This window comes from Salvia miltiorrhiza, chromosome 8 (assembly GCF_028751815.1).
Source record: "Salvia miltiorrhiza cultivar Shanhuang (shh) chromosome 8, IMPLAD_Smil_shh, whole genome shotgun sequence".
In the NCBI taxonomy this organism is placed as follows: Eukaryota; Viridiplantae; Streptophyta; class Magnoliopsida; order Lamiales; family Lamiaceae; genus Salvia; species Salvia miltiorrhiza.
In genome coordinates, this window is record NC_080394.1 from 24,464,226 (window position 1) to 24,491,166 (window position 26,941).

A 26,941-nucleotide genomic window follows, 5' to 3' on the forward strand; every position below is an offset into this window, starting at 1 on the left:
GAGCTTATAAGCTCTTTAAAACAACTTTTAAGCTGTTTAGGAGCTTATAAGCTTCTTCAATGTGTTTGGCAAAATAAGCTCCTAAAGAACTTATAAACTCTAAAAATAAGCTCTAAGAGCTTATAAGCTCCCCAAAAAATAAGTTCATCTACCCCAACTTATTTTCTCATTATCTTATATAAGCAACACTTATTTTATAAAAATAATTCAACTATAATTTATTATTATTATTATTATATTATTCTAATTTCATTTTTCTTCGATTTTTTCTCTCTAACAAAAATTTTCTCTCACTAACTAAAAATTCTTTCTTTAGCTTATTAGCTAAATTACCCAAACACTTTGACAACTTATAAGCTACTAATAAACTACATCTTATAAGCTCTTGAAACATCTTATAAGCTTTAAGAGCTTATAAGCTCTTTAAAATAAGCTTAGTCAAACGCCCTCTTAGTCTTATATATCATATCCAGATGAATTTCCATGGTATAAATACCGTTTGTTTTGGTATGGCCATAAACAAGAGATATGGACATATATACTCTTTTAGACCTTATCGAAACATATGTATATAACCATGGTAAATTGTATAGTGCAATCTTACCGTCATTAGCAAAAGAGGCCTTAAAATGTTAATAAGTGTTGAGATGGTCTGATGCATGATACAATAACTAACAAGGCGCATGCGATGAATTTTTTTGATATTATTATGAGGTAATTTTATAATTATTTTTTTTATAATTTATAGAAATCTTTTAATTTCTCAATTTAAGACTTTCATATTATATTTCAAATGACATTTCTGATTGAGCTTAGACTCTTAACTCCTAGTTTTACGCTAATTAATTTCGATTATCACAAGCATTTTACAATCCAAAGGTGCGCAGTCTGACTTGTTATCCTATTATTCGGATTTCAATAAGGTTTTCTCCTATTTATTTCAATGAATTGGTCACACCTCGATTATAGTTATTTTCTTCGAAAATTAGGGTGTGACAATATTGTTTGGGGTGACTACAATGGACTCACTAGTGGTGGTGCATTTATCCATATTATACGAAATACATATAAAAAAATGATTCATAGCATTATTCATGCACCTAGCTCACGCCCTTATTCTCAAGATAGCTCGTAGGCTAAATCACATAACCCGTAGACTATGAGATCATTCTGATAACAGCCCAATGGCAAAAATCTGTCACACCCCAATTCTTGAAGGAATAAACTATAACTGGGGTACGACTAAAATCATATAAATGAACAAGGGAAGAACCTTGTGAAATTCAGATAATAGAATAAAATGTTGGGCAATGCCCTTTGAATGAAGAAGATAGAAATCAAGTGATACTAATCAATCAACAACATTCAAAGCCTTAGGATCACAAGTTCGGTTTCATGCTTCCGATAACCAACGTTAAATAACATAGAGCTAGAAGTTGAGAGTTTAAGCTCGATAAAAACATAATTCAGAATTTAACATAAAAGTCTTAAGTTGGAGAAACAAAAGACAAATAAATGCTAGTGCAATAGCGGAAGACAAAATACGGAGTTGAACCCTAGCCTCAGCTCTGCCCCGTCATCACCAGCCATTAACCTGAAAACATTTGAAAGAAATTTTGGGCTAAGTACTAATGTACTTAGTGGGCTGCAACTTTTAAAGCATTTCATAATCTGAAGAACAGTTTATCCAATCTTACTGACATGACATAGAAGGTTTTAAAGAGAAATAACTTCTATGCATGTTAAAACATTTTCATATATATATACTTAATTATTTTGCGCGCGTTTGCACACTCCATTCTGTTACTCGCTGTGATCCCGGACCTCTAGCCACCGACGGATCTCTGTCTCCCGCTGACTTGAACTGAGGGCGTAACCCAGTCAAGTAAAATAAACCTCGGAAATTAATCCAGACAGGCCTATCATAACTATGCTCCGGAACACATCCAGTCGAGCACCCTTATAACGCCTCTGGTTAGTGCCCGATGGAGATCAACCCACCGAGTCAGCTAACAAGTGTACACAATTCTCAAACAACGTGTTAGGTCATAAGAGAACCTCATTTGATTAACTGTACGAGCCTTAAACATGGTAGAGTGCACAAAAATATTTTATTGGATAAACAGTTTATATTACACGAATATTTAAGCTCAATAGCTAAATCATACATTTGAAAAATAAGCCCACCTGTATAGGCAAAGCCTGTCGTTTAACCTTATCTCTGAATCGGAATAGCAGTGCTAGTCCTCCTGATGCTCAAAGCCTACAAGAAATCTATTCTTAATAGGTCTCCTTGAATTCTAATCTTAAGTCATGGTGAAGTGCTTAATATTCTATGATTCACTTAGCCGGGTTTTCAAAATTTAATGAATAAATAATTGAAAACATTTCTCTTTGAGTTAAGAACACCAACAATATTCTTACTCATCTTTCTTTAATAATTGGAATTATAATAAAACCAATTAAATCATAAATATTCTTATTGCAAAATATAATGCAAATCATGTCATGCTTAACATATAATAAGTAATTACTTAAAATATGCACATAATAATAATAATATAATATTATTATGAAAATTATCCTTTAAATAAATTAATCAAACTAATAATAGTTCAATTAATTAAAAATAAGAAAGCCCAATTTAATTAATTGAAGGCAATTCAAAATCCTTAAATAAAATAAGGCCCAACAAATTTATTAGTTAATAACCCAACTGAAACAAAAATAAATAAAATCTCGGCCCAAATACTCATAAAAATCGGCCCATGACTCGAGCCCACTCTAATTAAAATCGGCCCACAACTCGAGTCCACTCTAATTAAAATCGGCCCACTATTAATTAAAAATCCAGCCCAACACTAATTAAACCCCGGCCCAACTGTCAAGCCCACTCCCCAACCAAGCCCAACCCCAAAGCCCAACCCTCACCCTAGCCCAACATCCCATTTCTCCACCTTCCTAAACTTCACGCTGCGCCCCCATCCCAATTCACTCTCTCCCTCTCTATTCTCTCTCTCTCTCTCGGACGATCTTGTCCGCCGCGGACGCTCGCCGGAGGAGCAGCGGCGAGAAGCCGCGCCATCCTCGGCTTTCTCACACACACACACCCATGAAATTCGCTCGTCCATCATCTAAATCCGCCGCTGCCGGAACTCATCGGAGCAAGCGGCCACAGTAACTAACTCTTCGGTTCTCCCTTCTCTCGCCCTCGTCTCTTGCTCTTTTCCGGCGGCGGTAGCAGCGCCGCCTCCACCACCCGACCGCCGTCCCCTGACTCCCCTCTCCATCTTCGGTCGGGCAGCAGCAGGAGAAGCGGACTGCCGCCCAGCCTCCCTCTTCATCCTTCACTCTTCCTTCCTCACCTCCCTCGACTGTTCTCTCTCCCTCGACTGCTCTCTCACCCTCGACTGCTCTCTCGCCGCGGACGCTCACCGGAGGCGCAGCAGCGACGAGCTGCCGCCACCAACCACCGCTGAGCTCTCCACCTCCACGACACACCACTCTCTCTCATTCCCTTTCCAAACTCAGTCCGGCGAACAGAAATGAAGTTGCCGCCAACCGTACCTTACTGAAACCGGCAGAAAACAGCCTCCAAGGCTGCCTCCGCCTCTCTCTCTCTCCTGTCTCCGGCTGCCGTCGCCCGTAGATCGGGTGACACCGCCTTCAACTCTCGCTCAACACAACCCTCTCCTTGACTTGACTCAGCAAGAAACACAACACTCACTCAACAAGCTAGAAGCAAGAACTGAGACATGGAGAAACCAAGCTTCAAAAAGTCGTCCTCCTCTACTTCTTCTTTTATAAATCGTGCTCTGATGTATGAATATATATATATATATATACAGATTGTATGCTTATAATTATGAATGTCATTTTAATGAAATGCGTTGCTGGGTATATATCAAATTGTATATAGCTTTGAACAAGCTTGCAGCTTGAAGTTCGATTTATGAGCAGAGGTAAAAGAAATCAAATGGCTACCTTGTGAGAAATTTCAGTGAGTGTTGATCCTGTTTGTTTGTTGTGTGCTGGATTCTGTCGAAATGATCTTGGTGAGCAAATGAAAATTTTCAGAATGAGTGAAGTGATAGGGATGTCCGTGTGGTATAGCTGAACTTGTGTGGGTGTAGCTCTGCACTTAGTTCCTTGGTATGTAGGAGAAATGGTGAGTGGAAGGGAATGAGTATTATGGCTAAAGTTTATTTTGGTGGGGGGCAAAGTATGGTGTGAAGTGTGAGTGGGGAGAGTGGAAAGTGTGAGTGGGTAGTGATGTTAACGTTGGTGGTGGAAGTAGTGAATTGGTGAGTAGTGTAGCACCATTGATGAGTAGTGGATTGAGGATGAGATATGGGAGGATTTTATTAGTCTGCATAAATACATGTATGCTATAAATAATCATGATATAAGGTGGTTATTAGGAACATAGATAAAATATCGGGACTGTAATAAATACTTCAGGGTTCGTTAAATAAATAGCTCGTGAAAATACTTAAATACTAAATTAAATAAATATGCAATGCATATAAATTCAATAACTAAATTTACAAATGTTTTTGTAAATCATTTTTGTTGGAATTAAAAATAAATTCATTTTCTTTATATCCGGCGTGAATCATCTTACTTCTAAATTCGAAAAAATATTCTAAACTTAGCAAAAAGGAACGGGGTATTACATTCCTCCCTCCTTAAAAAAAATTTCGTCCCCGAAATTACATACCTTGATAATCTAACTGGGGATACTTGACTTTCATTGAATCTTCAAGTTCCCATGTGGCCTCTTCCATCCCGTGATGGTTCCACTTCACTTTAACAAGAACGATGTTCTTGTTACGTAAAACTTGAACCTTGCGATCAAGTATCTGGACTGGTTTCTCTTCATAACTTAAGTCCTGGGCTAGGACCACTTCATCATGCTTAATCACATGTTTTGGATCAAACACATACTTTCTTAACTGAGAGACATGAAACACATTGTGTACGTCTCCAATACTGGGTGGCAATGCCAACCTATAGGCTACAGGGCCTATCTTATCTAGGATCTCAAAAGGTCCTATAAAACGGGGTCGTAACTTGCCCCTCTTTCCGAAACGTATAACTCCCTTTGAGGGAGAAACTTTGAGGAAAACTCGATCCCCAACATTGAATTCTAACTCCGATCGGCGTTTATCGGCGTAAGAATTTTGTCTATCTTGAGCTTCTTTGATTCTTTGCTTGATGTGGTCGACCTTCTCAACCATCTGTTGGACCAGTTCAGGACCTAACAACTTTCTCTCGCCCACTTCATCCCAATAAAGTGGCGATCGACATTTTCGGCCATACAAAGCCTCATATGGAGCCATTCCAATTGTTGCTTGATAACTGTTGTTATAAGCAAATTCTACAAGAGGTAACAAATCCTCCCAACTTCCACCTTTGTCTGCGACAATCGTTCGCAGCATATCTTCTAGAATCTGAATCGTTCTTTCTGACTGCCCGTCAGTCTGAGGGTGGTATGCTGTGCTGAAATTCAGCTGAGTGCCCATTGCTTCTTGTAAACTTTTCCAGAAACGCGATGTGAATCTGGTGTCACGATCTGATGTGATAGATACAGGTACACCGTGGAGGCGTACTATCTCTTTGACATATAACTTTGCAAGTTTCTCCAATCCAAAAGTCATTTGAATTGGCAGAAAGTGCGCTGACTTTGATAATCGGTCCACTATGACCCAAATAGCAGTGTTTCCACGTGCCGACCTCGGTAGGCTCACTACGAAGTCCATGTTAATGTGCTCCCACTTCCACTCAGGGATAGGTAGTGGTTGCAGCATTCCATACGGCCTCTGATGCACGGCCTTCACTTGTTGACAAGCGAGACATCGCTCTACAAACAACGCTACATCTCTTTTCATTCCTTTCCACCAGAAAATTTTCTTCAAATCCTGATACATCTTTGTGCTGCCTGGATGTGCAGTGTAAGGAGTATCATGAGCCTCGGTCATAATCTCGTTCTTTAATTCTTCTTTGTGTGGCACACACAATCTTTCACCAACCATAAGTGCATTATCATTTGCTTCAGTGAATCCTTTCGTTTCATTTGTTCTTGCAGCGAGACGCATCTTCTCCAAGAACCAATCTTCTCTTTGTGCTTGCACAATTCTTTCTCTCAAATCAGGTTTAGCTATCAATGCAGCAACACAACCCGATACTGTGTCTGGAGGATGAACAATTTCCAAACTGAGTGAGGCGAAGTCACGAATCAGTTCCTTCTGCTGGGTGATGAAATACCCTAACTTAGCCTTCGTCTTTCGACTCAGGGCATCAGCTACTACATTCGCTTTTCCTGGATGATAACTGATGGTGCAATCATAATCCTTTACTAATTCGAGCCATCTTCGTTGTCTCATGTTTAAATCCTTTTGCTCGAAGAAGTATTTCAAACTCTTATGATCTGTAAAGATCTCACACTTAACTCCGTAGAGATAGTGTCTCCAAATCTTCAGCGCGTGCACGACGGCTGCTAGTTCTAAATCATGAGTCGGGTACTTCAGCTCATGGGGCTTCAATTGACGAGACGCGTATGCTATCACTTTCTGATTTTGCATCAACACGCAACCCAATCCTAGTTTCGAGGCATCAGTATACACCACGAATTCTTCATTCTCTTCTGGTATTGCTAACACTGGTGCAGTAGTCAGCCTAGTCTTCAGCTCCTTAAAACTTTGTTCGCACGCTTCAGACCAAACGTATTTAGTCCCCTTTTTCAAAAGCTGAGTCATTGGCCTAGCTAATTTCGAGAATCCTTCGATGAATCTTCTGTAGTAACCTGCTAGACCGAGGAAACTCCTGATCTCATTGACATTTGATGGTGTCTTCCATTCCTTGACTGCTTCGACCTTGGCGGGGTCTACTTTGATTCCTTCAGTCGACACGATGTGACCGAGAAACATCACTTCTCTCAACCAAAACTCGCATTTGCTGAATTTAGCAAACAATTTCTCATTACGCAGGGTTTCGAGTACGATACGCAAGTGCTCCTCGTGTTGTTCTTCAGTCTTAGAGTAGATGAGGATGTCGTCAATAAACACTAAGACAAAACTATCGAGATATTGATGGAACACTCGGTTCATCAAATCCATGAAAACGGCTGGGGCATTCGTTAATCCAAAGGGCATCACTGTGAACTCGTAATGTCCGTAACGCGTTCGAAATGCTGTCTTTGGAATGTCTTCTCTTTTCATCTTGAGTTGATGGTAACCAGATCTTAGATCAATCTTGGAAAACACACCGGCTCCTTTCAACTGGTCAAACAAGTCGTCTATCCTTGGAAGAGGATATCTATTCTTTATCGTGAGCTTGTTTAATTCTCTATAATCGATACACATCCTTAGTGAACCATCTTTCTTCTTGACGAATAAAACTGGTGCTCCCCACGGTGACACGCTAGGCTGTATGAAACCTAGATCCAACAGTTCTTGTAGTTGTACTTTCAATTCTTGTAACTCTGGCGGGGCCATTCTGTATGGTGCCTTTGACACTGGTGCTGCCCCGGGTTCTAGATCAATCGTGAATTCTAGTTGTCTGTTCGGTGGCATACCGGGCAATTCTTCGGGAAAAACATCTTTGAATTCTCGCACCACTGGAACTTCTTCGATCGTTTTCTTTACTTCATGTTCTCCTGTCAAACTGACCAGAAAAGCCTGACATTCTCCCGTTCTCATTATCTTTGTGGCCTTCATCGCCGAAATCACTGGTACTCTTCCTCCCATTCTTATGCCATGAAAACTTGCCTTCTCCTTTCCAGCGGATTGGAAAGAGATCTTTCTCTCGCTACACAGTATCGTGGCACCGACTTGAGTAAGCCAGTCCATCCCTAGGATTATGTCAAACTCTATCATAGTGATGACATACAAATCTGCCTTAAACATTTCAGCACCTATGTTCAGTTCTAAGTTCGAGATAATGTCCTTAGCAGCCAATCTTCCACCACCAGGGGTGCTAACTTCTAAAGTTGTCTCAGCCAATTGTGGAGTCAATTCTAATATCTTACAAGCAGCATGTGAAATGAAAGAGTGGGACGCTCCCGTATCAAACAAAGCTATAATCGGCACGTCGAAAACATTAATCATACCTGCCAAGTTTCCTTGGTTTCCCGCTGCTTGTTTTTGGTTAAGGGCATAGGCCCTAGCATTCTGTGGCTGTCCCCGTTGTCCTCCAGGACCCTGATTTTGTCGCTGTTGATTTCTGGGGTTTTGCTGTTGAGGTGCTCCTCCGTTCTTCTTCGGACATACTGAAGCATAGTGCCCAGTTTCCCCACATCTATAGCATATATTCATTCCTTTCAGGCATTCCCCTGAATGAGGTCGCTGACACTTTGGGCAAAGTGGTCGTCCCATTGCTTGCGGCTGTTGGTTCTGACGCTGATTCTGATTTTGGTTAGCAACCCATGGTTTCTTCCCATTTCCATTTCCAGGGTTTCCTCCAGTTCCCTCGTTCCACTTTCTTTTTCCTTTACCACCATCTTGAGGTGGTACAAATCCAGACTGTCCCGGAGCTTTCCCTTTTTCTTTTGGTAGCAATGACTCAATGGTAAGAGCCCTGCTCAAAGTTTGTGCGTAGGTGAGACCTCCCTGGCTTGCTAGGGAGATTGATATCTCATGGCGCAGTCCATTCCTAAATTTTTCTGCACGTTTCTCATCAGTGTCCACCAGCGTCGGAGCATATCTTGATAGCTGATTGAAGGCTCTATCGTACTCAGTAACTGTCCCAGCCCTCTGCTTCAGATTCCAGAACTCATTCTGCTTCTTCTGTCTATAGCATCCCGGTATGTACTTCTCGTATAATTCAGTCTTGAAATCTTCCCAAGTGAAATTTTCCCACTGTTCCTCAGTCATTGTGCGCCTCACAGATTCCCACCAGAAGTCGGCTTCATCCACCAGTTGGTAGGTTGCACAAGTTACTTTGTCTTCGTCCTCACAACGGATGTAGTTAAAGATACGCTCTATGGCCCTAATCCACTTTTCGGCGTCTGTTGGATCGCCCAGCCCGTCAAATGTTGGAGGTTTTTCCTTGCGAAACTTCTCTTCAGCAGTACGATTTGGTGCTACTTGTTGGATTGGCTCTTCAGGGATGAATCCCCTGCCGCGTCCACGACCACGACCACGTCCTCGTCCCCTACCGCGTCTTCTTGGTGCGTCTTCCATTCTGATTTACGAACGAAAATAACACAAAAGTGAGACTTATTCTGCATGCATGCATACATATATACATACATAGATATACTTAAGGTATATTACTTCTATAGTGTAACCCTATGTAAGGCTAACTCTATGGGGAAACTGATCTATCTGGGTGGAATACTCAAGTGAATCCTTAATCTTATCTCATTGCTTCTACGTTATAACATATCTATGTTAAACGTTTCTATCTTACCAGTCCTTACTTAAATCGATCAAGCGGGGCTATCACGACTAACATTCCCAAGACATTCTTGGGTGGTACTCAAACAGTTGTAAGAGTTCTTATTATTCTGATCGTATAGGCAGTGAACCTAAAACAATAACATAACTTTCTTATTCGTTCATTCTCTTTGAAACCTGAAACATGTGGACATTTAATGTCACATGAAACTTTTGTATTGCCGGAAAGATTCAAAGAATCTAACTCGACCATACATCTGGTATTCGTGAAAAGCTCGATAGTCCTAAACACGACTTTACTTCATTTTATCGTTAAGGGCTCGGGTTGTCCGAAACACGATACTGACTTATCTTATCGTTAAGGGCTCGGGTTGTCCCAAACACGATACTTAGCTGGTTATATGAGTCGGAGACTCAAAATAACAATATGAAAGCAATTAGCAATTCATAACTTATAGCATATGGAAAGCGTTAAGCAATTCACATAGCATCATTTACTGAAGCGCGCACTTCTTGAAAACTCTAAAACATTTAATAACTTTGAAAATTTTAAATCGTACCTTTTTCCTGCGGCAGTGTGACGGCGAGCTGAGGTTCAACAACTTTCTTAGAAGTCTAGAGGTACTATTCTAGACTCGACATTTAAAAACTTATGGTTATCAGAAACATGAAAGAAAACTCATGCTCTGATACCATTCTGTCACACCCCAATTCTTGAAGGAATAAACTATAACTGGGGTACGACTAAAATCATATAAATGAACAAGGGAAGAACCTTGTGAAATTCAGATAATAGAATAAAATGTTGGGCAATGCCCTTTGAATGAAGAAGATAGAAATCAAGTGATACTAATCAATCAACAACATTCAAAGCCTTAGGATCACAAGTTCGGTTTCATGCTTCCGATAACCAACGTTAAATAACATAGAGCTAGAAGTTGAGAGTTTAAGCTCGATAAAAACATAATTCAGAATTTAACATAAAAGTCTTAAGTTGGAGAAACAAAAGACAAATAAATGCTAGTGCAATAGCGGAAGACAAAATACGGAGTTGAACCCTAGCCTCAGCTCTGCCCCGTCATCACCAGCCATTAACCTGAAAACATTTGAAAGAAATTTTGGGCTAAGTACTAATGTACTTAGTGGGCTGCAACTTTTAAAGCATTTCATAATCTGAAGAACAGTTTATCCAATCTTACTGACATGACATAGAAGGTTTTAAAGAGAAATAACTTCTATGCATGTTAAAACATTTTCATATATATATACTTAATTATTTTGCGCGCGTTTGCACACTCCATTCTGTTACTCGCTGTGATCCCGGACCTCTAGCCACCGACGGATCTCTGTCTCCCGCTGACTTGAACTGAGGGCGTAACCCAGTCAAGTAAAATAAACCTCGGAAATTAATCCAGACAGGCCTATCATAACTATGCTCCGGAACACATCCAGTCGAGCACCCTTATAACGCCTCTGGTTAGTGCCCGATGGAGATCAACCCACCGAGTCAGCTAACAAGTGTACAAAATTCTCAAACAACGTGTTAGGTCATAAGAGAACCTCATTTGATTAACTGTACGAGCCTTAAACATGGTAGAGTGCACAAAAATATTTTATTGGATAAACAGTTTATATTACACGAATATTTAAGCTCAATAGCTAAATCATACATTTGAAAAATAAGCCCACCTGTATAGGCAAAGCCTGTCGTTTAACCTTATCTCTGAATCGGAATAGCAGTGCTAGTCCTCCTGATGCTCAAAGCCTACAAGAAATCTATTCTTAATAGGTCTCCTTGAATTCTAATCTTAAGTCATGGTGAAGTGCTTAATATTCTATGATTCACTTAGCCGGGTTTTCAAAATTTAATGAATAAATAATTGAAAACATTTCTCTTTGAGTTAAGAACACCAACAATATTCTTACTCATCTTTCTTTAATAATTGGAATTATAATAAAACCAATTAAATCATAAATATTCTTATTGCAAAATATAATGCAAATCATGTCATGCTTAACATATAATAAGTAATTACTTAAAATATGCACATAATAATAATAATATAATATTATTATGAAAATTATCCTTTAAATAAATTAATCAAACTAATAATAGTTCAATTAATTAAAAATAAGAAAGCCCAATTTAATTAATTGAAGGCAATTCAAAATCCTTAAATAAAATAAGGCCCAACAAATTTATTAGTTAATAACCCAACTGAAACAAAAATAAATAAAATCTCGGCCCAAATACTCATAAAAATCGGCCCATGACTCGAGCCCACTCTAATTAAAATCGGCCCACAACTCGAGTCCACTCTAATTAAAATCGGCCCACTATTAATTAAAAATCCAGCCCAACACTAATTAAACCCCGGCCCAACTGTCAAGCCCACTCCCCAACCAAGCCCAACCCCAAAGCCCAACCCTCACCCTAGCCCAACATCCCATTTCTCCACCTTCCTAAACTTCACGCTGCGCCCCCATCCCAATTCACTCTCTCCCTCTCTATTCTCTCTCTCTCTCTCGGACGATCTTGTCCGCCGCGGACGCTCGCCGGAGGAGCAGCGGCGAGAAGCCGCGCCATCCTCGGCTTTCTCACACACACACACCCATGAAATTCGCTCGTCCATCATCTAAATCCGCCGCTGCCGGAACTCATCGGAGCAAGCGGCCACAGTAACTAACTCTTCGGTTCTCCCTTCTCTCGCCCTCGTCTCTTGCTCTTTTCCGGCGGCGGTAGCAGCGCCGCCTCCACCACCCGACCGCCGTCCCCTGACTCCCCTCTCCATCTTCGGTCGGGCAGCAGCAGGAGAAGCGGACTGCCGCCCAGCCTCCCTCTTCATCCTTCACTCTTCCTTCCTCACCTCCCTCGACTGTTCTCTCTCCCTCGACTGCTCTCTCACCCTCGACTGCTCTCTCGCCGCGGACGCTCACCGGAGGCGCAGCAGCGACGAGCTGCCGCCACCAACCACCGCTGAGCTCTCCACCTCCACGACACACCACTCTCTCTCATTCCCTTTCCAAACTCAGTCCGGCGAACAGAAATGAAGTTGCCGCCAACCGTACCTTACTGAAACCGGCAGAAAACAGCCTCCAAGGCTGCCTCCGCCTCTCTCTCTCTCCTGTCTCCGGCTGCCGTCGCCCGTAGATCGGGTGACACCGCCTTCAACTCTCGCTCAACACAACCCTCTCCTTGACTTGACTCAGCAAGAAACACAACACTCACTCAACAAGCTAGAAGCAAGAACTGAGACATGGAGAAACCAAGCTTCAAAAAGTCGTCCTCCTCTACTTCTTCTTTTATAAATCGTGCTCTGATGTATGAATATATATATATATATATATACAGATTGTATGCTTATAATTATGAATGTCATTTTAATGAAATGCGTTGCTGGGTATATATCAAATTGTATATAGCTTTGAACAAGCTTGCAGCTTGAAGTTCGATTTATGAGCAGAGGTAAAAGAAATCAAATGGCTACCTTGTGAGAAATTTCAGTGAGTGTTGATCCTGTTTGTTTGTTGTGTGCTGGATTCTGTCGAAATGATCTTGGTGAGCAAATGAAAATTTTCAGAATGAGTGAAGTGATAGGGATGTCCGTGTGGTATAGCTGAACTTGTGTGGGTGTAGCTCTGCACTTAGTTCCTTGGTATGTAGGAGAAATGGTGAGTGGAAGGGAATGAGTATTATGGCTAAAGTTTATTTTGGTGGGGGGCAAAGTATGGTGTGAAGTGTGAGTGGGGAGAGTGGAAAGTGTGAGTGGGTAGTGATGTTAACGTTGGTGGTGGAAGTAGTGAATTGGTGAGTAGTGTAGCACCATTGATGAGTAGTGGATTGAGGATGAGATATGGGAGGATTTTATTAGTCTGCATAAATACATGTATGCTATAAATAATCATGATATAAGGTGGTTATTAGGAACATAGATAAAATATCGGGACTGTAATAAATACTTCAGGGTTCGTTAAATAAATAGCTCGTGAAAATACTTAAATACTAAATTAAATAAATATGCAATGCATATAAATTCAATAACTAAATTTACAAATGTTTTTGTAAATCATTTTTGTTGGAATTAAAAATAAATTCATTTTCTTTATATCCGGCGTGAATCATCTTACTTCTAAATTCGAAAAAATATTCTAAACTTAGCAAAAAGGAACGGGGTATTACAAAATCACATATCTTGTAGATCATGAGCTTATTCTCATCATCTGCATCTCACATAAATAATTGAGTAAAACATATAATAAGGATAAATGACTTAAATAATTAACCCCACCTTAACTGCTTGACTTGAAATGAAACCCAAAATTAAATAGTTAAGTCGATCCTGTAATTATGAAATTAATAATTAATATCAACCTTGTTTAAACAATGAATGCACAACTTCTAAAAGAAAAACACTTTTACTCCAACTAATAAGTCGGCGGTTCAAGTCACCAAGGGAGAAATGAGGAATCATTATTGATCATCTTTTTAAAAGAACAAAAAAAACACAAATCTAAGAACGCAACACGTGGAAAGGAGTTTCCAAAGACTTTCAAGGCAAATTCGTGTAGGGGTAAAATCGTAATAAAATTTTTGAATATTAAAAAAAATTGAAAATATTCTTTTTCATATTTTTTTTTATATTTTTTGAAGCTGACATGTTTTTGATGCATAAGTTTTCACATAAAAATGCATAAAATTACACACAAAGATACATTAAATTGTACGAAAAATGCATTGCAATGCATTTTTCGACCGATCAGGTTTTTTGGCCGCTGACCCATCTACCCCTCCACCCCGCCCCCATTCACCCGTCAATTTTTTTTAACTTTCTTATTTTATTTTATTTTTTACATAATTTTGTATACAAAAATCATATAATGTATAAACAGAAAAATGCATAACATTGTACGTGAAAAATACATTGCATTGTATACAAAAATACATTGCATTTTGCAACCGACCATGTATTTCTTGCCACCCAACCACCTGCCTGCCCTCACCCCTCATCGAAATTTCTGTGTGCGCATTTTTGTGTTTATATATTAAAACGTTTAAAAAAAATTGACCGAGGGTTTTGGTGGGAGGGTGCGGGTGTGAGTAGAGGTGGCCACGGTTCCGATTCCGGTTCACACCGAAACTGAACCAACGGTTCCACGGTTCCAAAATTTGGAACCGGAACCGAACCATGAACCGGCGATTTCGGTTCCGGTTCCAAACCAGCGGTTCACGGTTCCAAAATATGGAATCGTTTTTTTTTTAATTTTTAATTTTATGTTTTAAAGTGTTGATTTGAAGTTTATAAAATGTATACAATGTTAAACTATTTATTTAGGTTGTAAATGATTGAGATTTAGTATGAATTAGATGTGGGAATGAGAATTGACCATTTTATTTTGATGGTAAAGGGTTGGAGTTTACTATAAATTCGATGTGGGAATAAGAATTTGAGATTAATAAAAGTAAAAGATATAAAAGAAGTACATGAACTTATGATTTTTCAATGCACATGATTCCCACATCGAATTTTTACTAAACTTCAATCATTCACAACCTAAATAAAATGGTTAATCCTCATTTCTCATCCTCACATCTAATTCTCACTAAATGTCAACCATTTATAACCTAAATAAATGGTTCAACATTATTTATATTCCATACAACACTTCAAAATATAGTATAAATTTTAAAAAAATATAAAAATAAAAAAAATTGATGGTTCCACGGTTCGGAACAGTGAACCGCCAGTTCGGAAAATTGGAACCGGAACTGAACCGTGGAGCCATGGTTCCGGTTTCGATTCGGAACCGTTGACCACGGTTCCGGTTCTGAAACCGTTGACCACGGTTTGGTTCCTGGTTTCAATTTTTTTAGGCATCTCTAGGTGTGGGTGACGAGAAATACCAGATCGGTGAAAATGCAATGCATTTTTGTGTAGAATATTATGCATTTTGTATGCAATGTTATACATTTTTGTTTGAAAATTTATGCATAAAAAACATATCACGATCAAAAAATCTAAAAAAAATCAACAATTTTTTTTAAAATATTCAAAAATTTTATTTCGATTTTACACGTGCATGGATTTTGCCTTGAAAGACTTTGGAACCTCCTTGCCACGTGTTACAATCTTGATGCACCACATTGATAAATATGTGGTTCATAATTGATACTAGTGTTGGAACTTAATGGAATATCCTAATCCTTGTTTTGATGATACCAAAATCCATAGGTTTCATTTATAATAGACTAGAACTGCTCGAACTCAAGTGTTAGAGTTCTTTATCTAGTTTAGTTGCTGCCCTGAAGATTGAAGACTGAAGAACGAAGGACTAAAGACTGAAGACTGAAGTTGCCGACTGAAGCAGCAGTCGAAGAATCAGTCTTGAACTGATTACTTAATGCGAGCCACGTGAAATCAACGGACTGATACTAAAGTCAAGTATCAGTTAAACATTCTTCCTCGGACTGAACCTCCAACGTTCAAGGGAAGCCACGTACTCCAGAAGTACAGCCGCATTGGATGCAGAGATCTCAGGATCGTCCATTCTCTGCAGAGGTCATTCCTATTTGGTGACTACTTTTTTAGAGACGTCGCATCTCCTGCTCTTCAATATAGCCATTCTCACCAAACAAGGAACCTCGAAGATTGAAGCCTCAGCCCAAGTTCAAATTACACTCTAACGGAATAAATCTTGAAGACCTTCTCCGCCAACGGATCTATTCAAGACTTCTCCTATAAATAGCGCTCGAGGATCACTTCAATTTTCACCGATTCAAAAACATAAGATGAAGCTCTGCCAAAATTACTTCTCAGCCAAAGCTCAAATTCCCAAAGCTTGAATCGAAGAAGAGAATCCCAAAGTCAAAAATCAGTCACTGTTGATTACATAAATTCTGTTAGACCTTAGGCAAACCTTGTTTATCCAAAGCCTAGGTCAAACTAACTCCAAATAACTTGTTCTTTGAAGTTTAGTTGGCAAGATTTCAAACCTCCCTTCGACCAATAGAATCAAGTGTTTGAGTTGCAAAGGAGTTCAGGAAGGTATTCTATCTCCGTGAGATCATAGTGCCAGTTCGTGCTAGGAGTGAGAAATCCAACAAGGTGTGTTGGTACTGAAGATTGGATCTTCAGTTGTTTCGGTTTGCTGTGCACCCGTAAGCACGAGCATCGGTTTGCAGTGCACCCGTAAGCACTTGCATAGTGAAGTTGTTGGTCTGATCAACCGACCGTGGATGTAGGAAGTATTTTCCGAACCACGCAAAAATTTCTGTGTTATTTACAGCTTTTAGTATTTAACTTCTTACTTGTGCTCTTCCCCTCTTCAACTGAAAACTGATTAATTGCAAAGAGAAACTTAAGACTAACAACATGCTCAACCCAAAAGGCTATTGCGAAACTGAAAGTTTTCTGCTGCGAATGTTATCAGTCTGACTGATCTGTCCTTTGATAGTCAGTGAGATTTATAACATCTCTGTTTATCAAACTTGACTGAAGCCTTACGTGCATCAGTTAAGTTCTTGTGACTTAACTGATAACTCCTTACTGAAGAGTCTTTCAGTATCAGTCGTCAACCCTGTTTTGGTCAAAACTCTTTTCAACAGTAAACAGGTGTCTGAGTTTGTGTTTGTAGTTTCGTTTTTGATCTCTGAATTGAGATCTTGGAAAAATAGCCTATAGGTGTATTTCTCCACCCCCCCTACATGATCTCTTTCCTATATATATAAGGAGAGGTTCCTGTGAGAATGTCATATTTTTGTGACACCTAAGAACTAATCACAGCTGTTGATTTGGACAGATCCAAAGATTTGTTAAACAGTAAGACATGAACATCATTGTTCATGTGCATTTGTTCATGGTTCGTCATGAACATCGTTGTTCATGTATCTTATGTATTTGTTCATGATTTTTCGTTCTCACAAAAAGATAAATTCTCACAGGATCCTAACTGATGAGGAGTAATATATGCAGAGCAGATGAATGAACTCGGACAGAGGAATCACTAGGGTCAGAGGAATGGACTTCGCCAGAGGGATGGATTCCGCCAGAGGAATGGGCTCAGTCAGAGGAATCACCAAAGACAGAGGAATGACCTATCACGCAAGATAGGCAGCGGTATGAGCGACCGTTTTACCCGAGAAGCGCCAGAGCAGAGGAATCACTCGTCTGCAGGCGAAATTACTACTATGCCCTTGACCACGCGGGGAGCATGTTTTCAGAGATGAAATTACCATTTTACCCTTCTATTGTACTCTATAAATACCTCATGCATTCCCCTTGTGTAAATTACGTGCTCTTCATTCAATACAACAACAATTCTATTCTTTCTCGGCAATTCAACTTTTTCTCAACTTTTACGCTCAAACACTAGGTAAAACTCGCAACTTAGAATTAAGTGTTGATAAGATACATTATCACTAACCCTATATATATATATATAGATATATATATATATATAGGGTCGCGTTCCAATGAAACCATTATTTTTCAATGAATAAGACATATATACTGATGAAAAAGGCTGTATATACTGATGAATAACGAAATTTAAAAAATTGGTAATGAATAAGACATATATACTGATGAATAAAGGTAGTATATACTGATGAACAATGTAGTAAATATTGATGAATAACGAAATTTAAAATATTTCGCTCACTCCAGGATTCGAACCCTGAGAAAAAAATTTGCCCTCTAGGTGCAATATCAGCCATAAGATTGATAAAAATAAACGCACGAGATCGTGTCTAAGATTTCACTAAAAATAGGGGGTTTTATTAGAACGCTCCCCTATATATATATATATATATATATATATATATATATATATATATATAGGGGGCCGCTCCAATGAGAACCCCTAATTTTAGTGAGATCTAAGGCACGATCTGATGCGTTTATTTTATCAATCCTATGGCTGATATTGTATCTGGAGGGTGATTTTTTTTCGCAGGGTTCGAATCCTGGAGGGAGCAGAATATTTTAAATTTTGTTATTCATCAGTATATACTGCGTTGTTCATCAGTATATACGGCCCTGTTCATTAGTATATATGTCTTATTCATTACGAATTTTTTAAATTTTATTTTTCATCAGTATATACATCTTGTTCATTAGATATACGTTTTGTTCATTAGTATTATATGTCTTATTCATTGTACTCATGTTACACGAAAAATAGGGGGTCTCACTGGAGCGCGCCCCTATATATATATATATATATATATATATATATATATATATATATATATATATATAGGGGAAGGCTAAAATAAGAACGCTTCTTAAAATATAAATTAGGAACCATTTTCAGCCCTTAGATCATCAAGATCTACGGTTGATTCATCACCTTGTTGGATAAATTCATGGTCCTGAGTTCGAATCCCAAAGGTAGCAAAAAATTATTTTTCGCAATTCATGCCTTTATACAGTTTATTCATGCGTGTTATACATAAAATTCATGCATTTTTGCTGGTTCGTAATTCTTAAAATAAGGGTGGTTTATTGAATAACCGCCCCCTATATATATATATATATATATATATATATATATATATATACACCGTAAGTCAAGCTTATGTCTAAAATTTTTAAACGGTATGGACAACTGTTAGAACACCTAGCTTTTGGTTATCTTCTTCAACGAGAAGAAAGAGAGAGAATAGAAGAGGACAGAAAATTACAGGTAAATGAATCGGTGGCTATGGAGAAATAAATAATAAAGTCGTTTCTCTATAGAAGCTGTACAAAGAAAGAATAAGTATTACCTCACCTAAATGGCTCGCTGGCTCGGTAATGATTGGTTTTGAGTGTAAGAAAGATCAAATAAGGTCAAAAAACCTCTATTTATTCCATAATCTTAAGTTTATTTTTGGAAAAATACTTAATCAAGACAATCTTTCCGAATGGCAAGATGAATTAGGGTACTCAATCTTCATCAATCATGATGTTGAGTAAAAGCAATTGGCGATAAAGAATATTTTGGTGATATCACTTATTTTATTTGGGCTCAAGCAATGAACTTCAAAAATTAAAAGAATTGAACTTCCTTAAAAGTATAATTGTTTGGGCTTTAATAGGTAGTATTTTATTAACATATATGAACTCCTTAATGAAAACAATAAAAAAAATCATAATAATAATAAACAAAATAAATAATACTTTGAATTTCCTAGAATTAAATGCTTATATATGCCCATGCAATATCTAAGTGCGATTCATAAGACTTAAACTTTAATTAAATAAAATAATTAAAGAATATAAATTTTGTAGTTAAAAGATTTTCGGGTCACTACAGTTCTGCAAACAAAACATGAAAGGGATAGGAGAATGTTTCCTTACTTTGAAGCTTGACCAGAAACAATTTGATAAATGGTTGAAGTGGAGTAGGGGTTTCAAAGAAAGGAAAGTTAGATAAGGATGAATTGAGTTCACATAACTATTATTAACCACTATTAACACTTAGGGATAAATCATTTTTTTTTTCGGACATGATGGAAAAGAATTCGGACAACCCCTTCCCTCATTTTCACTCAAATTAATGATAATATTATCATGAGTGAAAAGGATCGGAACTTGTTTGATGCTTCTATTGCTCGTTGGATGTCTGATCTGAGATCGTGTTTGGAGTTGTAATTTTAGTGATTTTTGTGTGCTGTTATGTAGGTGTTTTTGGCACTGACCTTTTGCAAGGGACGGAGTACCCCTTGTACTCTAATTGTGTTCTTAATATATTTATTTTTCTGATAAAAAGAAATACAAATATGTATACTCTAAGATAATATACTTATTAAATAGAATCAGTCTAGCATCAACACATATCAGCCCATTTTCTTTATGGGCCTTCCCATTTATAGGCCCACTTCATTAACAAGAAAAATCAATTAAACACTTCAACATAAATTCCCTTGTAGCACTAAAGTACTTAAAATATATACTATCTTGAGCGCATAATTCATTTATAAAAGTAATAAATCATTAGATTTTAATGACTCTGTATTTATTTAAGGGATGCAGAATTCTAATTATCATAATTAAGCCTTTAATTTGTGATTAAAAGTCGATTGACAATTTATCACTACTCAAAACATAAAATAGTTCCTAATTTATGTTTGAAAATGAGTTTTTATTTCATCAAATCTTACTATTATTTATATATTAATATAACAATATATGAATAGTTAATGGAAATAGAATACTATTGTCTATTTAAATTATAGGCTGAAAAAATGTTGCTCGATATTTGTTGACGTGTCTAAATATAGACTAGCGAGTGAAACTTGAATTAGCCACAAAAAATAATTTCAAATTAATTTAATCTATATATAATATAAAAGATCAGTTTAACCGTAAAATTTTACCACCAATTTTTCTCTCTCCTATAAAAAAACTATATTCTCTCTCCCACAATCTATCCCACTATTTAATCTATATATATAAGACATGCACGAATTTTTTCTACAAAAATTTCTCTCTTTATTTTGCATTTTTTGTTTTGATTCTTTTTAAAAATTAATCAACTTTTACTTATAAAAAAATATTTTAAATGGATGTTAAATTAAAGATAATGATAAGATCTTTAATTTGATGTAAAAATTATAAAAAATAAATTCAAAATAAATAAATTATTATCATTTAAAGTCACTGTTTTTTTCTCTCTCATCTTTCATCTATCCTCTCCTCTCTCCTACCTCCTTTCTTTGAATAACACGTTCATTTTTTTTTTCTATTTCATTCATTTTTTAATATTTATTTTATTTTATTTTTTATATTTTTGTTAGACATCATTTTTTATATTTTATATTTCTTTTTTTTTTGCTATAACAATTTAATGTAACTAAAAAGATTAGACTTATATTTGTTCATTTTAGAACTCTTTAGCTTAAAAATAAATTTTAAAGGTTGAAATTTATATTAATATAAATATATAGATAATTAATTAATTAAATCTTAAAAAATTAATTTCAAATATGATTTAGATTTATTAAATTTTTGTATGAATTTTTATATTTCTTTATATTAACATATTTGTTATTATTATGTCTTAATTAAATTTAATATTAGATTGGGAATTGACAATCTATATAGTACATAAAAGAGGAGTTTTTCCCCTCCATGTTTTCCCTCTCTTCTTCCACCAATTTTTTCACTTCTTTTTTTTTTTTTTTTGCTTTTTATGTTATTATATTTTATTTATTTTCTAAACGTCATCAAATTTGATTCGTGAAAAAATAATCATATGTATCTTAAATTCAATATAATATAAAAATAATCAAAAACGAATTTAAAATGAATAAGTTATGAAAAGTATAAAATATTTTATTTTTTGTCTCTTCATTAAAAATTACAACTTTTTATTTATGTTTGTGTATGAAAATATTTATTATGATGTATAATACTATATAATTGTAATGACCCGACTTTTTATTAAGGATTATATACTTTTAAATTACTGATTTAAGGATTGATTATGGTAATTAGGGATCAGCATCCATTAATAAAATACGAACTTATATGAATTTGATAATTTATATATGTGATGATTTATTTTTTTTATTTTCAATAGATGATGCACTCAAAATATATTTTGAGTCCATTAATTTATTGTGGAGAATTTAACACTGAAGTGTTAAATATGAATCTTTTATCGATTGTTTACTTAAGCCCATGAGTAATTTAATTTATGTTAGAGGCAAGCTCAAGTGAATTTTATGCTTCAATGAGAATTAGGCTTATATATCTTAATGTGTTTATATGAGATTAAGCACATATGGTTCTCATTCATCCACATCCCTCTCATTCTTCTATTAAACCAATCACCAATACGTTCACAATTTTCTTCACCTACTACTTCACAATTTTCTTCACCAATACGTTCACAATTTTCTTCACCAATACGTTCACAATTTTCTTCACCTACTACTTCACAATTTTCTTCACCTCTAAAGTCAATCTCCAAATAGAATTTTGCTTCTTTAAAACCTATTCCACTATCTCAACTCACCCATTCCCACCTCTGCAGCAAGTTTTATAAAGTAATAGAGTGAAGATTATTCATCTCATTCAATTCTTCTTCACAATTGGCTTCTAATCTATGCCATATATAAAATCTGCAGAGACTAATACCATACACCTATTCAAGGTATTCCCGTTTCTATTATATTATGTGAAATTTCTGGGGTATAGATGGGAGTGTGGTGAATATTTGTACAAAGTTTCATGTTATTTGAACTTCGTTTACTACCCTTTTAAAATTTGAGAAGTCTACTGCCCGTATCTGTTGAAACTGTCGTGAGGCAGATGATTAAGTTAACTATTTCAGTAACCATATGTTGATATTTAGCTCTCAAATTTTTATGGTATAAATTTATATGCGTTATCTATCTGCATATAAAATTTGGGGTCATTCCGGAAACGTTTGCTATTTTTCAAAGATCTGGACTTTCAGTTGGCAGAAACTGCCGAATCTGGTAGGCGATGGGAAAATCGCTATATCTCTTAAACTACTTGGAGTTTTTCAACACACTTTTTTTTCAATTAAACTAGACTCAAAGAGGTTTCTATTGAAATAAAATTCGACTCCATACGAGTTCGGAGTAAAAGCAGTTTATTAGTTGAAGTTGAATCTATACAGTTTTGTTGAGATGGAAATGATTCAAAACAATTCCTATTAAGGATTTTAAAGTTTTATTGTTGATAAAATATCACTTTTAGTTTATAAAGGAGCTATTGATGTGTATGTATATATATTGGAGATTGGCATTATTAAATGGGGAAAAGGAAAACGTTTTATGTTTATAGAATTATTCTTTATTTATAATAGATAAATAAATGAATAAAATGGAATTTCCTACATCCTCAAAGGTACATGAAGTATTTTGATAAAGGAAGAACGATTGTATATGAGTTAGATATAGTCGTTTAAGGAAATATGGGTAGTTAGAGAAATGAGTGAATAAGTGATTCACTGCATTTGTTGTTATCTTTTCTATTATTCACTCGAACACATGTTTTCGTGTTATCAAAGGTTCAAATAAACAAAAGCGTCTGAGTAACCTATCGCGCTAAGGAAAGAGAATCGTTGTCTTAAGTAGCAAAACACTGCAATCAGGTGGGCATTACTTTTACTATACGTATATAGAGACCCCCTGCGTGTCGTAGGCCTCTTATACGAATGAATGCATGAGATGATTTAACTATTAATTTCAGTTTTATATATCTATCAAATGAGTTTAATGTTACATTTGAGCAAGTTATTTCGTTACAAAATATTTGAGTTAAAGTTATTTCAAGTATTGTCTTGCCATAAAATGTTTAAATTTTAGTATGATATCTATCTGCTTTGGCTTTGCCAATGATGCAATCGAATTCGGGTCCTGAGCAGTTGATAGCTATCCTGCCAGGGCTAGTGTACACCAGTGACCGTGAGTCATCTAGCGGGTTGGCCGGTCAAGTGACCGTGAGAGGTGGCCACCTCTCCGGCACACAGTTCCAGATATGATAGATTACAAGAGAACTTAGTCTGCAGACGAACTTTAAGAATCACAAATGAACTTAGTAAGCTTGGGCCTTTTTAGCGAAAAACTCCCTTGCTGTACTGTTTATGATGGCATGACAATTTACAGTTTTGAAGCATGTATTTTTATACCTAGGCATACGTGCCCACTGAGTGCTTTTGTACTCAGCCCTGCATATGTTTTCTAAATGTGCAGGTTGAGCTGATGTGATGATGGTGCTGCAATGAGCGGAGTCTCCAGGGTTGTTAATAAATAGTTAACCTGTCTAGAATATGTCTTCATACATATGTCTAGCTACTTTCCGCTGCAAGATGTTGTTGATGTTATAGTATGTTATGTCATACTTTGAGTCTTAAGAGAATGGTTTCATATGATGTATAACTTGATTAATGATATTAATTAAGTTTTATGCTGTCTTTCATAGACTATTTTCAATTGAGTATTCATGAATAAAAATGACGAGTTTTATTAAGATGAGTAAGTTTTACGGCTATAAATGACGCCCCTTTTCTTCCCCTTCTTCTTTAACCCCATCCCTAGTCGTAGATCACTCGGCTTAACTATCCTTAGTTAGGGCGGGCTGTGACAAAGTGGTATCAGAGCGAAGGAAAGCTCTGAATTAGAAGTCTTGAGTTTAGTCTAGAATGAGTCGCTAGACTAATAGTTATTAACAACCGTGAGCTCAGCGCACCATCACACCAGGCTCAACGAGGTATGTAAAATTTCAAAGTTTATTTGACGTTAAATTTTGAAGAGCATGATGTTGAGGTTATATGATGAGTTATGATGTTACACTTTAAAGGTGCATAGTTTGAGTTTGAGGATGACAACATGATTAATAATGAGTTATTATGTTGTAAGAGCATATGTTGATGTTACATGATGAATCATGAGAGCGTTTATATCATATGATGTTATATGATTGAGGATGCATAATTATGAGTTATGATGTGATGTATTTGAGATGTTTTGTGATGAGAATTGTTTGAGCAGTTGTGATAAGTCACGATGATTTAGATGAAGGAATCTAATGTCATTGTTAAGAGAGATTTTTTTTTTACTAAGTAGAAGGATGAAATGAGAACTTAGAGCTAAAGCTTGAGAGAATTAGCAATTGCTTTAAGTACTTGTTGGTTTGAGTTATGAGTTTGAGTTATGAGCTTGAGTATAATAGCATGATTAATGATGAGTTATTAGCATGCTGCAATGAGATATTGTACGATATGTTGAGTTATTTTGTGACGCGAGTTTTGCTCACGCAACCTTAATGGTACTTGAGGAGGTATCATGAGCCATAGTCTTTGGAGATGGCTTTGAGAGAGAATTGTTGAGTTGTCTTACTGAGTCACGATGATTTAGATTAAGGGATCTAATATCATTGTTTAGAGAGATTCCCTACTAAGTAAAGACGGGACGAGATGAGAATTTAGATGTTTTGAGCTTGAGTTTTAAGATAACAGTACTACTTAATAGGAGTTTTGCTAAGTTATGTTTTGTTTATTTTTGTTGCTGGAGCCAAGTAGAGTTAGTTCCTAGAGTCACCTTTAAGTTCTCCTTATAGGTTGGCCAGGACTGTTGGCACTGCACGAAAGTGGACTGTTGTGAGATCGAACTCAGGAAAGATCGGATACGAGGACGAGGCGTACAGTATGTGGTACAGAGATACCCTAGCAGATTTTCAAACACATGTTCATAGACTATGAAAGGATGAAAGCCTTATGGTTGTTACTAGACTGGATGGCATCGTGCACCTAGTCCCCGTGCTACCAATCGAGTGGTAGGATTGAGCAAGGAAGAAAGCCACTCAATATGATGGGACATGTCGTCTTGAGCATTGGACCCACAGGAGATGGGATTTGTTACAGATACCCAGATTTTCTATGCGGATCTACTGATCGGATGCTTGTTTTCTACCAGGGACTCTAGAAGAGTGTAGTAGATATCGAGTCGATCCTTGAGTATCAGTTACCAAAGATGATAAAATGATAAACGATAATGAGGATGAGAAGTAGCCGAGGAGGGCTAGAGTTGATGAGGATGAGAAGAGAAGTCGATGTAGGCTAGAGCTAAGGATGATCTTGAGAGTATGCGCGGTACACCCTCGTTTTTGATTAGTTGCAATTACATTGCGATGTATATAACTTACTTAGGAGATACTGGTACTTGAGATTTTGACATGATGATAGATAAGCATGCGAATATAGTACCCTACTGATGTTAAATAGATGGATGTTCCTAGTGTGCTAAAGTAGCAACTAGATGAGTTAACTGGTAGCAATTACTGTAAGAGGTCCAGACCGAGACATAGTACTATTAATGGTGTCGGTTTAGAAGGGACATTACGATAGATACTATGGTTTTGTAGGGTTTATATAACCCCTTTATGTAAGTCCTCTAAAAAGAGGCATTCTACTGATGGATATATTAGGTTGACCAGAGTGGTCTTTTTGTTAGCATTTCGTGAGTGCTTATTGCCTTACAGATGAATGTTAAGGTGACCGTGAGGGTTTCCTTAAAGTTGAGTTAGTAAATTGAACTTGAGTTTTGAGGATGCTTAGAGCGTTGGTCGAGTTGAGTTTTCCTTTTGTGATTTCAAAAATGCCTCAAAGATGTCATCAAGAGTGTGATGTGAAAGATAGGCGGGATAATTCTCCGCCACCACCACCGCAACATGAGAGGAGAGTCGAAAAATATTGAACTTTCGAAACAAGAGTCTAGAACATAGGACCCTGAGTTTAAGCTTTTAGCTTGCTGGTGTGAACTTAAGTTTTGTTATGTATAGTATGATGAGAATTTAGAAGACCCAGAATTACCAAGTTCGGGATGATGTTTCCCGTGTAACTGGGAAGTGATTATGTTGGACCTGGCCAGTCCACATGATCCAAATCTCAGTAGACGTCTTTTGGGTTTATAAACCCCTGTATTTCAACTTCAGTTAAAAAAAAAAAAAAAAAAAAAAAATCAGATGGGTTCTCACTCTAGGTCATTTTGTTCGACTTGGTAGTTACTCCTTTCTACCCTCTGGTTA

General features: G+C 36.9%; 3 long non-coding RNA genes across 3 annotated transcripts; 1 reads left to right on the top strand and 2 right to left on the bottom strand.

Moving 5' to 3' along the window:
- Positions 1-1,333: 1,333 nt before the first annotated feature.
- Positions 1,334-5,123, bottom strand: LOC130997167 (uncharacterized). Its single transcript, XR_009092994.1, has 2 exons — positions 3,985-5,123; positions 1,334-2,263 (listed from the first exon to the last, which is right to left on the bottom strand). It is a non-coding gene; the product is annotated as an uncharacterized LOC130997167 (long non-coding RNA).
- Positions 5,124-10,233: 5,110 nt separating this feature from the next.
- Positions 10,234-13,506, bottom strand: LOC130997165 (uncharacterized). Its single transcript, XR_009092993.1, has 2 exons — positions 12,887-13,506; positions 10,234-11,163 (listed from the first exon to the last, which is right to left on the bottom strand). It is a non-coding gene; the product is annotated as an uncharacterized LOC130997165 (long non-coding RNA).
- Positions 13,507-21,815: 8,309 nt separating this feature from the next.
- LOC130997168 (uncharacterized) lies at positions 21,816-24,334 on the top strand. Its single transcript, XR_009092995.1, has 3 exons — positions 21,816-22,538; positions 23,424-23,507; positions 24,109-24,334. It is a non-coding gene; the product is annotated as an uncharacterized LOC130997168 (long non-coding RNA).
- Positions 24,335-26,941: the final 2,607 nt, after the last annotated feature.